Here is a 16,313-nt window from a genome sequence, read left to right as displayed (position 1 = left end):
TGACGTTGCTGCCGGATACGACTACCCTCTTGACGACCAACCCTTTGCTGCAGAGCAGAAAGGCAAGCAAACCCCCCTTGATCATTCCTATATCGCTTATTCTCTGTCCCTCATGCTTGCATTAAAATTTTGCTACTGTTGTAGTTAGCTCCTATATATGATGCATAGCCTGTTTTTGATAAACTGCTACTTTCCTGTACCGCACATTAAACTGTTTAGTATAGGTGGAGCAGTCATCCCCTTTGACCCTTTATCCAGTTGCCCCTGCTTTTTCATCAAGTCTCGATCATCTCATTGACGAGCCAAGACCCGACACTTCACTTCACACCCCCTTGTTGTACGACGTTGCAGGGCTACTATCGAGTACCGAGGGTGACGCCTCGATACATACTCCTGATGTTAGCTCTATAATGTAATTAATCGGTGGTGGTTCTCGGAGGGTGATTCCTCCTTTGCCACTTCCGCTAATGACTCTGGTGTACTGATACGTCTCAAACGTATCTACAATTTTTGATGGTTTCACGTTGTTATCTTGTCTTCTTTGGATGTTTTATGTACCTTTTATATCTTTTTTGGGACTAACTTATTAATTCAGTGCCAAGTGCCAGTTCCTGTTTTTTGTGTGTTTTTGACTCTTTTCAGATCTGATTTTGGAACGGAGTCCAAACGGAAGAAAAACCCCGAAATGAGTTTTTCCCAAACGGAAGAAGATCAGGGGGCCTCTGGGCCAAGCCAGGTGGGCTCCAGGGAGCGCACAAGCTCCCACTCCGCCACCAGGGGGAGGCAGCGGTGGCAGGGCTTGTGGCCTCCCTAGCCGCCCCCTGACCTAGATCTTTGGCCTATATATTCCCAAATATTCAGCAAAAAATCAGGGGAGCCTCGAAAATACTTTTCCGCCGCCGCAAGCTTCCGGTTCCGCAAGATCTCATCTGGAGACCCTTCCCGGCGCCCTACCGGAGGGGACTTTGGAGTTGGAGGGCTTCTTCATCATCATCATCGCCCCTCCAATGACTCGTGAGTAGTTCACTTCAGACCTACGGGTACATAGTTAGTAGCTAGATGGCTTCTTCTCTCTCTTGGATCTTCAATACAAAGTTCTCCATGATATTCATGGAGATCTATCCGATGTAATCTTCTTTGGCGGTGTGTTTGTCGAGATCCGATGAATTGTGGATTTGTGATCAGATTATCTATGATATATATTTGAGTCTTTGCTGATTTCTTATATGCATGATTTGATATCCTTGTAAGTCTCTCTGAGTCTTGGGTTTTGGTTGGCCAACTAGATCTATGATTCTTGCAATGGGAGAAGTGTTTGGTTTTGGGTTCTACCATGTGGTGACCTTTCCCAGTGACAGTAGGGGCAGCAAGGCACACATCAAGTAGTTGCCATCAAGGGTAAAAAGATGGGGTTTTTAACATTGGTTTGAGATTATCCCTCTACATCATGTCATCTTGCTTAAGGCGTTACTCTGTTCTTATGGACTTAATACACTAGATGCATGCTGGATAGCGGTCGACGTGTGGAGTAATAGTAGTAGATGCAGAAAGTATCGGTCTACTTGTTTTGGACGTGATGCCTATAGATATAATCATTGCATAGATATCGTCACGACTTTGCGCGGTTCTATCAACTGCTGGACAGTAATTTGTTCACCCACTGTCTACTTGCTTTCATGAGAGAAGCCACTAGTAAACACTACGGCCCCCGGGTCTATTCACATCCATCATTTACACCTCCGCTTTTACTTTGCTTTGTTACTTTGTTGCTTTCAGTTCTCACTTGGCAAACAATCTATAAGGGATTGACAACCCCTTCATAGCATTGGGAGCAAGCTTTTGTGTTTGTGCAGGATCTTGAGATACTCCTCCACTGGATTGATACCTTGGTTCTCAAACTGAGGGAAATACTTACCACCACTGTGCTACATCACCCTTTCCGCTTTGAGGGAACACCAACGCAAGGCTCCAAGGCCACGGAGGAAATCCTTTGCATACTTGCCTAGGAAGTCCCTTAAGGCATAGCCGTAGCTGAAGGATTCTTGGTGCTGTCGACACGACAATTTCTGGCGCCGTTGCCGGGGAGGAGCACATCAAGATAATTTCCCGACAACGTGCCTATTTTTGGCGCCGTTGCAAGGGAAGCACAGCTGACATCAGAAGTATTTCTGGCGCCGTTGCCGGGGAGGAGAAATCAAGATCTATCCAAGTAGGTCTCACAAACTCTTCTCTTGCATTTACTTTTGTTGCCAGTTGCCTCTCATTTTCCTCTCCCCCACATCACATTTGCCGTTTTCGTTTGCCTTTCTCCTTCGTCGTTTTCTTTTGCCTTTGTCGTTTCCCTTTGCCGGTTTTCTTGCTTGCTTTCTGTTCGCTTGTGTGCCATGTGCCTTCAATATGCTTGCATCTTTGTTTGTTAATCTCTTTAAGAGACCCACTTATGTGGAACGAATTGCTAGTGAGTTGAGGGCAATTGACTATTTCTATGGAGTTTTGCTTAAGATGCGTGAATCTAAAAATTGTGAGGAAGAAATTCATGAAGTGATTCACAAGGGCTCCTTGGATGAAAAGCATGATTGGAATGGTTTCACTATAAATTCTATTAGTGATAATCAAAGTAAAAATATGCAAAACCCTAAGCTTGGGGATGCTAGTTTTGCTTTGACCACTACTTGTTGCAATAATCATGATTGGGGTGATGATCTTTCTTATGATCTTGAAAATTTGTTCAAACCCCATGATGAATATGATATTTGCAATAATATTGGAAGTAAGTTTGGAGACGTCATGACTTTGGTTGATGATAATCCCACTATTTTTGAAGAGCGTCAACTTTGCATGCATGTGGATCATGAAAAGAATATCCTATGGGATAGCTATATTGTTGAATTTGAATATGATCCCACATGTAATTGCTATGAGAGAGGAAAATATTGTGGTAGAAACTTTCATGTTACCAAAATACCTCTCGTTATGTTGAGATTGCTATTGTCTCTTTCTTCTTCCTTGCATATGTCAACTATTGGTTGTCTTGACAATATGTTTTCCTATAAAATGCCTATGCATAGGAAGTATGTTAGACTTAGATGTGGTTTTCACATGCTTTACGATGCTCTAGTTATGCTTCAATTCTTGTCTTTTGTGTGAGCATCATTGAATCCTAGCTAAGGGCGTTAAACAAAAGCGCTTGTTGGGAGGCAACCCAACGAATCTATCCTTTTTATTTCTGTTTTGTGTTTTCCACACTTTCATAATTCTGTTATTACTGTGTTTTTTGTGTTTCTTTTTGCGTTTGTGCCAAGCAAAACCGTTATGATTAGTCTTGGGGATGATCGTTTGGTCATGCTGGAAAAGACAGAAACTTTCTGCTCACGAAAGAATTTTCATTTTTTTCTGTAAGAGCTTTTGAGTTGATTCTTTTTGCTGCTGATTTTTACGCAAATTCTTCAGGCTGCCGTAATTTGTGAAGTACCACAGGTATACAAAATATACATATTGCTACAGACTGGTCTGTTGTTAACAGATTCTGTTTTTGTTGTGTTGGTTGCTTATTTTGATGAAACTATGGATAGTATCGAGGGGTATTAGCCATGGAAGATTGAAAGTACAGTAACCCAACATCAGCACAAGTAGAATTTAAGTTTTCTACAGTACCTAAGGAAGTGGTGGTTTGCTTTCTTGTACTAATGTTATCACGAGTTTCTGTTTAAGTTTCGTGTTGTGAAGTTTTCAAGTTTTGGGTGAAGTTCTTATGGACAAAAAGATAAAGAGTGGCAAGAGCTCAAGATTGGGGATGCCCAAGGCACCCCAAGAGATTCAAGGATGCCGTAAAAGCCTAATCTTGGGGATGCCCCGGGAAGGCATCCCCTCTCTCGTCTTCAATCCATCGGTAACGTTACTTGGGGCTATATTTTTATTCACCACATGTTATGTGTTTTTTCTTGGAGCGTCTTGTATCGTAGGAGTCTTTTATTATTTTTGTCACAATCATCCTTGCTGCACACCTAGAGAGAGAGACATGCACTCACCGTGATTTTGTCGAGCTTCACTTATATCTTTTGGTAGACAATTCAGCTCACATGTGCTTCACTTATATCTTTTAAGCTAGATACTTTTGCTCTATGTGCTTCACTTATATCTTTTAGAGCACTTCACTTATATCTTTTAGAGCACAACGGTGCGTGGCTTGGTAGTTGATATATGCTTAGAAAGTAGTCTCAAAAGGGGTAGTTATCCAAAGGGATACGAAAACTTCCACCTTCATGTGCATTGAATAGTTAGAGAAGTTTGATTCATCTCAATTAGTTTTGAGTTCTGGTTATGGTAATATTGAAGTCATGCTAGTAAGGTGTTGTGGATCTAGAAATACTTGTGTTGAAGTTAGTGATTCCCGTAGCATGCACATATGGTGAACCGCTATGTGATGAAATCTGAGCATGATTAGTATATTGATTGTCATCCTTTGCGTGGTGGTCGGGATCGCGCGATGGTTTATACCTACCAACCCTTCCCCTAGGAGTATGCATTGAATGCTTTGTTTCGATTACTAATAAGACTTTAGAAATATGTATATGAGTTCTTCATGACTAATGTTGAGTCCATGGTTTAGATGCACTTTCACCTTCCACCATCACCATCTTCTTAGTGTCGTGCAACTTTCGCCGGTGCTGAAAACCCACCATTAGCCTCCCTCAAAACAGCCACCATACCTACCTACTATGGCTTTTTCAAAGTCATTCCGAGATATATTGCCATGCAACTACCACCATGACATGTGCCATCACATCTACATTGCCATTGCATGATCGTAAGATAGCTAGCATGATGTTTCCATTGATGTCTATGCCATGCTAGATCGTTGTCACGGTACACTACCGAAGGCATTCCATATAGAGTCATTGTTGCTCTAAGTTTTGAGTTTAAAGTGTGATGATCATCATTAATGGAGCATTGTCCCATGTGAGGAAATAAAAGAGGCCAAAGAAGCCCACCAAAATAACAAAAAAGAGGCCAAAGAGCCCGCCAAAAAAATAAAAAAAATGAGAGAAAAAGAGAGAAGGGACAATGCTACCACTTTTTCCACACTTGTGCATATTAAGCACCATGATCTTCATGATTGAGAGTCTCTCGTTTTGTCACCACCATATAGCTAGTGGGAAATTTTTCATTATATAACTTGGCTTGTATATTCCAATGATAGGCTTCCTCAAAATTGCATGAGGTCTTCGTGAGTAAGCAAGTTGGATGCACACCCACTAGTTTTCTTTAAGAGCTTTCACGTACTCGTAGCTCTAGTGCATCATTTGTATGGCAATCCCTACTCATTCACATTGATATCTATTGATGAGCATCTCCACAGCTCATTGATATGCCTAGTTAATGTGACTATCTTCTCCTTTTTTGTCTTGCAACCTCCACAACATTCCACAGCATCTATAGTGTTATAACCATGGCTCACGCTCATGTATTGCGTGAGAGTTGAAAATGTTTGAGAAAGTAAAGGTGTGAAACAATTACTTGGCCAATACCGGGGTAGTGCATGATTTAAATTTGTTGTGCAATGATGATAGAGTATAGCCAGACTATATGCTTTTGTAGGGATAACTTTCTTTTGGCCTTGTTATTTTGAAAATTCAGGATTACCTTGCTAGTTTGCTTGAATTATTATTGTTTCCACGTCAATAGCAAACTATTGTTTTGAATCTAATGGATCTGAACATTCACATCACATAATGCTAGGTAGCATGAAAGCATCAAAAATTCATTCTTTATCACTTCCCTACTCGAGGACGAGCAGGAGTTAAGCTTGGGGATGCTTGATACGTCTCAAACGTATCTATAATTTTTGATGGTTTCACGCTGTTATCTTATCTTCTTTGGATGTTTTATGTACCTTTTATATCTTTTTTGGTACTAACTTATTAATTCAGTGCCAAGTGCCAGTTCCTGTTTTTTCTGTGTTTTTGACTCTTTTCAGATCTGATTTTGGAACGGAGTCCAAAAGGAAGAAAAACCCCGAAATGATTTTTTCCCAAAGGAAGAAGATCAGGGGGCCTCTGGCCAAGCCAGGTGGGTTCCAGGGAGCCCACAAGCTCTCACTCCGCTACCAGGGGAGGCGGCGGTGGCAGGGCTTGTGGCCTCCCTAGCCGCCCCGTGACCTAGATCTTTGGTCTATACATTCCCAAATATTCAGCAAAAAATCAGGGGAGCCTCGAAAATACTTTTCCGCCGCCGCAAGCTTCCGTTTCCGCGAGATCTCATCTGGAGACCCTTCCCGGCACCCTGCCGGCGGGGACTTTGGAGTTGGAGGGCTTCTTCTTCATCATCATCGCCCCTCCAATGACTCGTGAGTAGTTCACTTCAGACCTACGGGTCCGTAGTTAGTAGCTAGATGGCTTCTTCTCTCTCTTGGATCTTCAATACAAAGTTCTCCATGATCTTCATGGAGATCTATCCGAGTAATCTTCTTTGGCGGTGTGTTTGTCGAGATCCGATTAATTGTGGATTTGTGATCAGATTATCTATGATATATATTTGAGTCTTTCCTGATTTCTTATATGCATGATTTGATATCCTTGTAAGTCTCTCCGAGTCTTGGGTTTTGTTTGGCCAACTAGATCTATGATTCTTGCAATGGGAGAAGTGCTTGGTTTTGGGTTCTACCATGTGGTGACCTTTCCCAGTGACAGTAGGGGCAGCAAGGCACACATCAAGTAGTTGCCATCAAGGGTAAAAAGATGGGGGTTTTATCATTGGTTTGAGAGTATCCCTCTACATCATGTCATCTTGCTTAAGGCGTTACTCTGTTCTTATGGACTTAATACACTAGATGCATGCTGGATAGCGGTCGACGTGTGGAGTAATAGTAGTAGATGTAGAAAGTATCGGTCTACTAGTTTTGGACGTGATGCCTATAGATATAATCATTGCATAGATATCGTCACGACTTTGCGCGGTTCTATCAATTGCTCGACAGTAATTTGTTCACCCACCGTCTACTTGCTGTCATGAGAGAAGCCACTAGTAAACACTACGGCCCCGGGTCTATTCACATCCATCGTTTACACCTCCGCTTTTACTTTGCTTTGTTACTTTGTTGCTTTCAGTTCTCACTTGGCAAACAATCTATAAGGGATTGACAACCCCTTCGTAGTGTTGGGAGCAAGCTTTTGTGTTTGTGCAGGATCTTGAGAAACTCCTCCACTGGATTGATACCTTGGTTCTCAAACTGAGGGAAATACTTACCACCGCTGTGCTACATCACCCTTTCCGCTTCGAGGGAACACCAACGCAAGGCTCCAAGGCCACAGGGGAAATCCTTTGCATACTTGCCTAGGAAGTCCCTTAAGGCGTAGCCGCAAATGAAGGATTCCTGGTGCCGTCGACATGACAATTTCTGGCGCCGTTGCCGGGGAGGAGCACGTCAAGATAATTCCCGACAACGTGCCTATTTCTGGCGCCGTTGCAAGGGAAGCACAGCTGACATCACGTACCACCCATCAAGTGTGGTCCAGCGAGGGTGATTCCTCCTTGGCTGCCTTGACGGTTACATCGTTCAGAATCTATCGAGGGTGATAGCTCGGATCCCTATGATGTACAGCCACACAGCTACTGGACCTTGGCACTGGGAACTTGATGAATGGTGTGTTGCGGGTGGATTCCCATGTGGATGTGACGATGAGTTAATTAAAATGCTAATGGATTTGGGTATTTGATCTGAGTTGGTCGGAAGACCTTTTCGCACTAACCTTCACGTAGGAGAAGTTATGGGTACTCTACGTCATGATATTAGCCGAAGCTCTTCAGATGTCAGCAATGGAGCAGCGCGCGCCCAAGTGGCCTGGATAAGCATCGTTCTTGTATAAGAGGTGCAAGGACTGACATCGGCCGCCCTTGCATCATGCAGGAGCGCAAAGGGTGATGGGCCCATGACCCCTCTGCGCTTAGCATTTAGTCTAGCGGACTGGCCTCTCTGTTGAGCTTAGGTAGGGTTGCGATGTGTTGATTTTCTGAGGCGGGGCATGACCTAGGAAAGTGTGTCCGGCCAGAGTTTATAAAGCATGTTCGGTACTATGATGCACCCTTGCAGGGATGAAATTAACTATTCGAATAGCCTTGTCCATGGTTACAAGATGATTTGGAGTTGTGCCCCGATCTTATAAAACTACAATTGTTACTTAACTGGAATGTTTCCTTCGAGATTGCTTCCTCGCAGGGAGTCAAGGAAGAATCTCTGGGTGTGACCTTAATTAATATTGTTGCAATAATATTACTATATGTTTGTGTTACTTGCTCTACTCTCGTCTGTTGCTGCAAGACGATGAAGATGCTAGTCTTCGATAGGACTAGTCCCCTCTCTCTATTCTCGCATTAATGCAGTCATTCCACATAAAATCCCTTCCCTTTGATACTGATGCATACTTAGCATAGTTTTGATGTCAGTCTTGTGAGTACTTTTGATGAGTACTCGTCGTTGCTTTGCTCCCCCTTTTCCCCTTGATATGTTGCTGCGACCAGATGATGAAGCCCAGGAGATGGCGTATCCCGTCGATGACGACTGCTACCCCGACGGTGCCTACTACTACGTGCAGGCCGCTGACGACCAAGAGTAGTTTAGGAGGTTCCCAGGCAGGAGGCCTCGCCTCGTTTGATCGTTGTATCTTTTGTCCTAGCCTTCTCTAAGGAATTGCCATGTTTTATGTCTGTACTCAGATATTTCTTGCTTCCACTGACTTGTGTGTTTATTGAGCTTCTGTATTCTAGCCCTCGAGGCCCCTGGCTTGTAATATGAAGCTTTTATGTTTTATATGTGTCTAGAGTTGTGTTGTAATATCTTCCCATGAGTCTTTGAGCTTGGTCGTCCGCATTCACGTGTATGATTAGTGTACGATCAAATTGAGGGCGTCACATGAAGTGCGATTTACCGGGCAAATTTTTCACGGGGTGTATAATCGCTAAGCTCCCTGATTCCTGGAGGAACTTTGTTACCACTCTGAAACATCAGAGGCGTGAATTCTCAATAGAGGATATCATCGGCCATCTGAGTGTTGAGCAGAACTCGAGAGCAAAGGACTCACATGGAAAAACGGTCGAAGGTCCTTCTGTTGCCAATATGGTACATGAGAGGAACTTCAATTCCCACAAGCCCAAGGGGAATAATTCTGTCCAACAGAATATCGAGTTTAAGAAGAAGGGTAAGAAGACCTTCAAGAAGAACAGGAAGGGAGATGGCTGCTTCAATTGTGGTAGTAAGGAACATTGGACCAGTAAATGTCAAAACAAGTACAAGAAGCCAGGGTAGTACTCCAAGTCTGCCAATATGACTGTTAGCAACAATGAATGTGGTGCATCTGGGTACGGTAATTTGTTTAATGTATTTTTGATTTGTCAATCTACGGATTGGTGGGGGACACAGGTGCAAATATTCATATGTGCTCTGACATCTCATTGTTCTCTTCTTACCAGGTCACAGGCCAAGGATCTGTATTGATGGGGAATGGTGCGAGTGCTTCTGTTCTTGGTGTTGGCATGGTCAATCTGAAGTTTACTTCGGGAAGGATCGTGCAACTGAAGAACGTGCAACATGTACCCTCCATCAAGAAGAATCTCGTTAGTGGCTCCCTTCTGTGCAGAGAAGGGTTTAAGTTGGTCTTCGAGTCTAATAAAGTAGTTTTACTAAATATGGACTTTTTGTTGGTAAAGGTTATGAATGCGGAGGTCTATTCCGCCTTTCCCTTGCATATTTTTGTAATAAAGTCGTGATCAATATTCATTCGAGTGTTAATGAATCTCAAGTTTGACATTCACGTCTTTGTCACATAAGTTTCGGTGTTATGTCGCGGCTAGCAAAACTGAATTTAATCCCGAGTATCACTTTAGCCAAAGGTTATAAGTGACATTTGTGTGTGCAAGCAAAGCAACCTCGCAAGCCTCACAAGGCTGCAGAGGAGAGACACTTGGCTCCATTAGAACTCATACATTCTGATCTTTGTGAGATGAATGGTGTGTTGACTAAAGGTGGAAAGTAATAATTCATGATATTGATTGATGATTCCACTAGATATAACTATGTGTATATGTTAAATACTAAAGATGAGGCTCTACACTACTTCAAAATCTATAAGGGAGAAGTTGAGAATCAACTTGAAAAGAAAATTAAATGAGTCTGGTCTATTCGTGGTGGAGAGTGCTTCTCAAATGAATTTGATCTTTTTGTGCGGAACAAGACATTATTCATGAGAGGACGCCTCCCTATTCACCCCACTCAAACGGGGTTGCCGAACAGAAAAATTGTACTCTAACTGATTTGGTTAACGCCATGTTAGATACATCGGGTTTATCCAAGGCATGGTGGGGTGAGGCTATATTGACTGCGTGTCATGTCCTGAATAAGGTTCCTGTAGAACATAATGAGGTCACACCCTATGAGGAGTGGTCGAAGCGAAGGACGACGCTCTCATACTTACATACTTGGGGCTGCTTGGCGAAAGTCAATGTGTCGATCCCCAAAAAGCGCAAGCTTCGATCAAAGACCGTGGACTGCGTTAATTTGGGATACGCTAAGAATAGCGTTGGCTATAGATTTCTAGTAGTGAAATCTGAGGTACATTACGTGAAGGTCGGTACAATAATGGAGTAGAGAGATGCTACATTCTTTGGGGATATTTTCCCCTTGAGAGATATGCAAAGCACTTCTAGACATGAATCTGAGGAAACTCCAAAGCCTGCCATCCCTATGGAATATTATGAACAAACACATGATGAAAATCTTGAGGAGGATGACGAGGAAACTCTTGGTAGGGGCAAGAGACAAAGGACTTCAAAGAACTTTGGTGATAATTTCTTTGTATACCTCATGGATGATAATCCCACTTCTATTTCAGAAGCGTATGCATCTCCAGATGTTGACTACTAGAAAGCTGTGGTGCATAGCGAGATGGATTCCATCATGGCTAATGGGACATGGGAAATTATTGATAGTCCATATGGTTGCAAACCATTGGTATTAAAGTGGGTGTTCAAAAGGAAGCTTAGGCCCGATGGTACAATTGAAAAGTACAAGGCTAGGCTTGTGGCTAAGGGCTATGCCCAGAAAGAAGAAGAAAATTTCTTTGACACTTATTCACCTATGGCCAGACTAACCACCATTCGAGTACTACTCTCTTTGGCGGCCTCGCATGGTCTTCTCGTTCACCAAATGGATGTTAAGACGACTTTCCTCAATGGAGAGCTAAACGAGGAAATCTATATGCAGCAACCAGATGGCTTTGTGATAGATGGTCAGGCGGGAAAAGTGTGTAAGTTGTTGAAATCTTTATATGGCCTGAGATAAGAACCTAAGAAATAGCATGAGAAGTTTAATACAACTTTGACATCTGTTGGCTTGGTTGTTAATGAAGTTGACAAATGTGTATACTATCACCATGGTGGGTGCGAAGGAGTTATATTGTGCTTGTATGTAGATGACATACTGATATTTGGAACCAACCTCAAAGTGATTGAGGAGGTTAAGTCTTTTCTGACTCAGAACTTTGAGATGAAGGACCTTGGGGTGGCTGATGTTATCTTGAACATCAAGATTTTGAGAGATGATGAGGTTGGGATTACACTTCTGCAATCCCACTATGTTGAGAAGATTTTGAGTCGCTTTGGATATCCAGAGTGCAAAATTTCTCAAACACCATATGATCCTAGTGTGCTGATTCGAAAGTTCACAGGCACAACTATAGAACAATTGAGATTCTCTCAAATTATTGGTTCACTTATGTATCTAGCTAGCGCAACGAGGCCCGAAATTGCGTTTGCTATGAGCAAACTTAGCCGGTTTGTTGCCAATCTGGGTGATGTTCATTGGCGTGCTATTGAAAGAATTATGCACTATCTAAAAGGTACTATCAACCATAGACTCCACTATACGGGATACCTGTCGGTACTTGAAGGGTATAGTGATGCATATTCAATCTGTGATGCTGATGAGATGAAGGCCACTACTGGGTATATGTTTACTCTTGGAGCTGGTGCCGTTTCCTAGAAGTCTTGCAAGCAAACGATCTTAACGAGATCGACAATGGAAGCAGAATTAACAACATTAGAAACATCTGGTGATAAGGGGTGGCCCAATCTTCTCGATGAACTCTTATTGATAACTTGAATCGATAACTCGTGTCTCACTTAAAACACTCGGGCTGATCCCTGATGCCAATGCAACAGTTTGCAACCCATAGGATATTCACAACTCCACATGCTTGCACAACGTAGCCACCGACTACGAGATGGTCCTATACCGTCTTATTCCCAGTGGAATAGCAGGTAAAACGCAATTTTGCAATGGTAACAATACTTTCAGATGAGTGCTTACAAGCAGCGAATTCAATCTTAAAGTCTAGGGTTTATGTTTAACATAGTCTAAGGAGCAATAGCTCATATCCTAGGTATATAAGAGGGGGTATGGGTGCGGCCACAAGGGGCTTGCGCAAGCACCCCTACTCCTTCTCGGGTTGGACTCTAATTTGGTTTGGTTTGGATTCTACCAACAGACTCAACTGGATACAAACCAACCCCTAAGGGATTCGACCACTGTGGACACGCAGACCCACCTCTCTAATGCGCAATAACAATGTGTTATGCACCCCATCACCCTCCATGTGCTTCCTCCCTCTCCTCCCTTAAGCACATGCTATTTTCCAGTTGTTGGGTCTTGTTTTCCACCATGTACATGTTGTTTTCACCAAGTGTAGACTTTTTTCCAGCAGCTCTCCTCTTGTTTTCAACTTGTACATGTTGTTTTCACCAAGTGTTATCTTGTTTTCCAGCTTCTCTTTCTTGTTTTCCAGCTCCTCTTGATGTTCTCCTCCAAGTATGTTTGTGTTATCAATAAACCTGATCATACATAAATGCATAGATTTAGGTAGTATAAAATTCTCACAATTATAAACATCATATTCTAATAGGAGTGAATTCACCTATTGTTCTAATAGTTTTGTCCTTGACCTTGTCATTGGACCAAGTCTCACTCCATTATCTTGGACAACAACATCATCATGTGTAACAATAGGTGAAGAGCTAGGTGTATCCTCATCACCCCCCCCCCCTTGAAAAGGCATCGACCTCGACGTAGCAACGTCATCTCCATAGTATGGGGTGAAATCAGCCACATTAAAAGAATTTCTAACACCAAACTCATCAACCCGAAGGTCTATCTTGTATGCATTATCATTGATCCTCGAAATCACTCTATATGGACCAGCACCTCTAGGCATCAACTTAGACTTGCGCAATGTGGGGAACCTATCCTTGCGAAAATGAACCCACACCATGTCTCCAGGCCGAAATATCCCCTCCTTCCTCTTCTTGTTCACTCTTTTAGCCACATGTCTTCCTTTCTTCTCTATAGCTTCTTTTGTTTTCTCATGGATTTTTCTCACAAATTCAGCTCGTTTTGATGCCTCCATGTTTACTCGCTCTTGTATAGGAAGTGGCAACAAATCAAGTGGTGTTATTGGTTTGAAACCATACACCACCTCAAACGGGCATAACTCAGTAGTAGAGTGCACAACCCTATTATAAGCAAACTCAACATGAGGCAAACACTCTTCCCACTCCCGTAGATTTTTCTTGATCACGGCTCGCAACAATGTGGATAATGTGCGATTCACCACCTCCGTTTGTCCATCAGTTTGGGGGTGACAAGTAGTAGAAAACAGCAACTTTGTCCCCAACTTCCCCCATAGTGTCTTCCAGAAATAGCTCATAAACTTCACATTGCGATCAGAAACAATAGTCTTGGGGTACTCTATGTAATCTCACGATGTCCCTGAAAAACAGATTAGCAATATGCGACACAAAGTCGCTTTTGTGGCATGCAATAAAGTGTGACATTTTACAACACCTATCCACTACGACAAATATAGAATCATGACGTCTTTTAGTCCTTGGCAATCCTAACACAAAATCCATACTAATATCTTCCCAAGGTGTAGTAGGTGCAGGAAGAGGAGTATACAAACCATGAGGCTTCAATTTTGATTTAGCTTTGTTGCAAGTGATGCAACGTTGCACAAACCTATACACACCACGCCTCATGTGTGGCCAATAAAAATTATCCGCTAACATAAGCAATGTTTTCTCACGTCCAAAGTGTCCCATCAATCCCTCACTATGAGATTCCTGCAATAAGAACAAACGCAAAGAACACTCGGGAATACACAATTTGTTAGCTCAAAATAAGAACCCATCATGTATGTGATATTTGTACCATGCCTTAACATTAGTACAATTAGTAAATGACATAGAAAATTCACTATCCTCAGCATATAACTCTTTAATACCCTCCAAACCCAAAACTTGCACTTCTAATTGGGTGAGTAACATATTTTTCCGTGATAAAGCATCAGCAACTACATTATCCAATCTCTTTTTATGTTTAATGATGTATGGAATTGATTCTATAAATTCAACCCATTTAGCATGTCTTTTATTCAAATTAGATTGGCTCTTTAAAAAATTTAAAGCTTCATGATCAGAATCTATAATGAATTCTTTTGGCCATAAATAATGTTTCCACACTTCTAAAACTCTCACAAGGGCATTTAATTCCTTATCATAGATTGAATAATTCAATTGAGCACCATGCAATTTTTCAGAAAAGTAAGCAATAGGTTTCTTCTCTTGCATCAAAACACCTCCAATACCTATGCCACTAGCATCACATTCAATCTCAAATTGCTTATTAAAATTTGGAAGCATTAACAAAGGTGCTGAAATCAATTTATTTTTCAGTGTATCAAAAGCAATATCTTGGGCTACTCCCCACTCGAAAGCTACTCCCTTTTTAGTTAAATCATTCAATGGTGCAACAATGGTACTAAAATCTTCCACAAATCTTCTATAGAAACCAGCAACACCATTAAAACTTCTCACTTGACTCACATTAGTAGGAGTAGGCCAATTTCGAATTGCATCAATTTTAGAAGATCTATTTCAATTCCATTTTTAGAAACTACATATCCTAGAAATAGGACCTTGTCTTTGCAAAAAGTGCACTTCTCAAGATTACCATACAATTTATTTTCTCTTAACACATGCAATACTTGTCTAATATTATCAACATGTTCATGTTCATTGCGGCTATATATGAGAATATCATCAAAATAAACTACCACAAATCTGCCAATAAATTTTCTCAAAACATGGTTCATTAATCTCATGAAAGTACTAGGTGCATTAGTTAAACCAAAAGGCATCACTAACCATTCATATTAACCAAATTTGTTTTAAATGCTATTTTCCACTCATCCCCCTCTTTCATCCTAATTTGATGGTAACCACTACGCAAATCAATTTTAGAGAAAACAACATCACCACTTAATTCATCCAACATGTCTTCCAAACGTGGTATAGGATGACGATAACGAATAGTGATGTTGTTAATTGCTTTACAATCTACACACATGCGCCAAGTACCATCTTTCTTAGGAACTAAAATAACAGGAACAACACAAGGAGAAAGACTATTTCGAATGTACCCTTTGTCTAGTAGCTCTTGCACTTGTTTCTGTATCTCCTTTGTTTCTTGGGGATTGGTTATATAAGGAGCTCAGTTTGGCAAAGGTGATCCAGGAATTAAATCAATTTGGTGCTCTATCCCTCTCAATGGTGGCAGCCCCGAGGGAATTTCTTCTGGAAAAACATCATCAAACTCCTTCCAAACATGAGAAACACCAAGAGAAATAGGGGTCATGTCATTAGAAACCAAGATCGCTCCCTTGTGAATAAGCACAATAGGGACTAGTGTAGGATCCTCTCTAAACTCCATCAAATCCTCTTTAGTGGCTAACATGCATAATAGGCTCTCTCTCTCTCTCTCTCTTATTTTTACCACTCGAATTGGTTTTGCTACTATTACCCACAACTTTTGTATTTTCTTTTCTCTCATGCCTCTCACTCTCCTTCTCAAGATTCACTTCAATTTTTTGACGAGACTCATTTACAATTTGTTGTGGTGTCATAGGCCTCAAAATAATAGTCCTCCCATGGTAATTCATCTCATAAGTGTTTGCTCTCCCATCATGCTTCACACTCATGTCAAACTGCCATGGTCTTCCCAACAATAAGTAGCAAACAGTCATAGGAACCACATCAAACTCAATAGTATCCTTGTATGGACCAATCTGAAATTCCACACGCACCATATAGCTCACTTTCATCTCCCCAATACTACTCAACCACTGAATATAATAAGGATTGGGGTGTGGTAAATATTTCAGATTCAGCTTTGCACATAGATCTTTGCTAGCTAAATTCCTGCATCTCCC

At 41.7% G+C, this 16,313-nt stretch overlaps 1 pseudogene; it reads right to left on the bottom strand.

Moving 5' to 3' along the window:
* The window catches only part of LOC123428591, a 33,433-nt pseudogene extending 17,694 nt beyond the window's left edge, over positions 1-15,739 (bottom strand).
* Positions 15,740-16,313: the final 574 nt, after the last annotated feature.

This window comes from Hordeum vulgare, chromosome 2H, assembly GCF_904849725.1.
Source record: "Hordeum vulgare subsp. vulgare chromosome 2H, MorexV3_pseudomolecules_assembly, whole genome shotgun sequence".
In the NCBI taxonomy this organism is placed as follows: Eukaryota; Viridiplantae; Streptophyta; class Magnoliopsida; order Poales; family Poaceae; genus Hordeum; species Hordeum vulgare.
The sequence above is the reverse complement of the archived record's forward strand: the minus strand, read 5'-3'. Positions and strand labels throughout refer to the sequence as shown.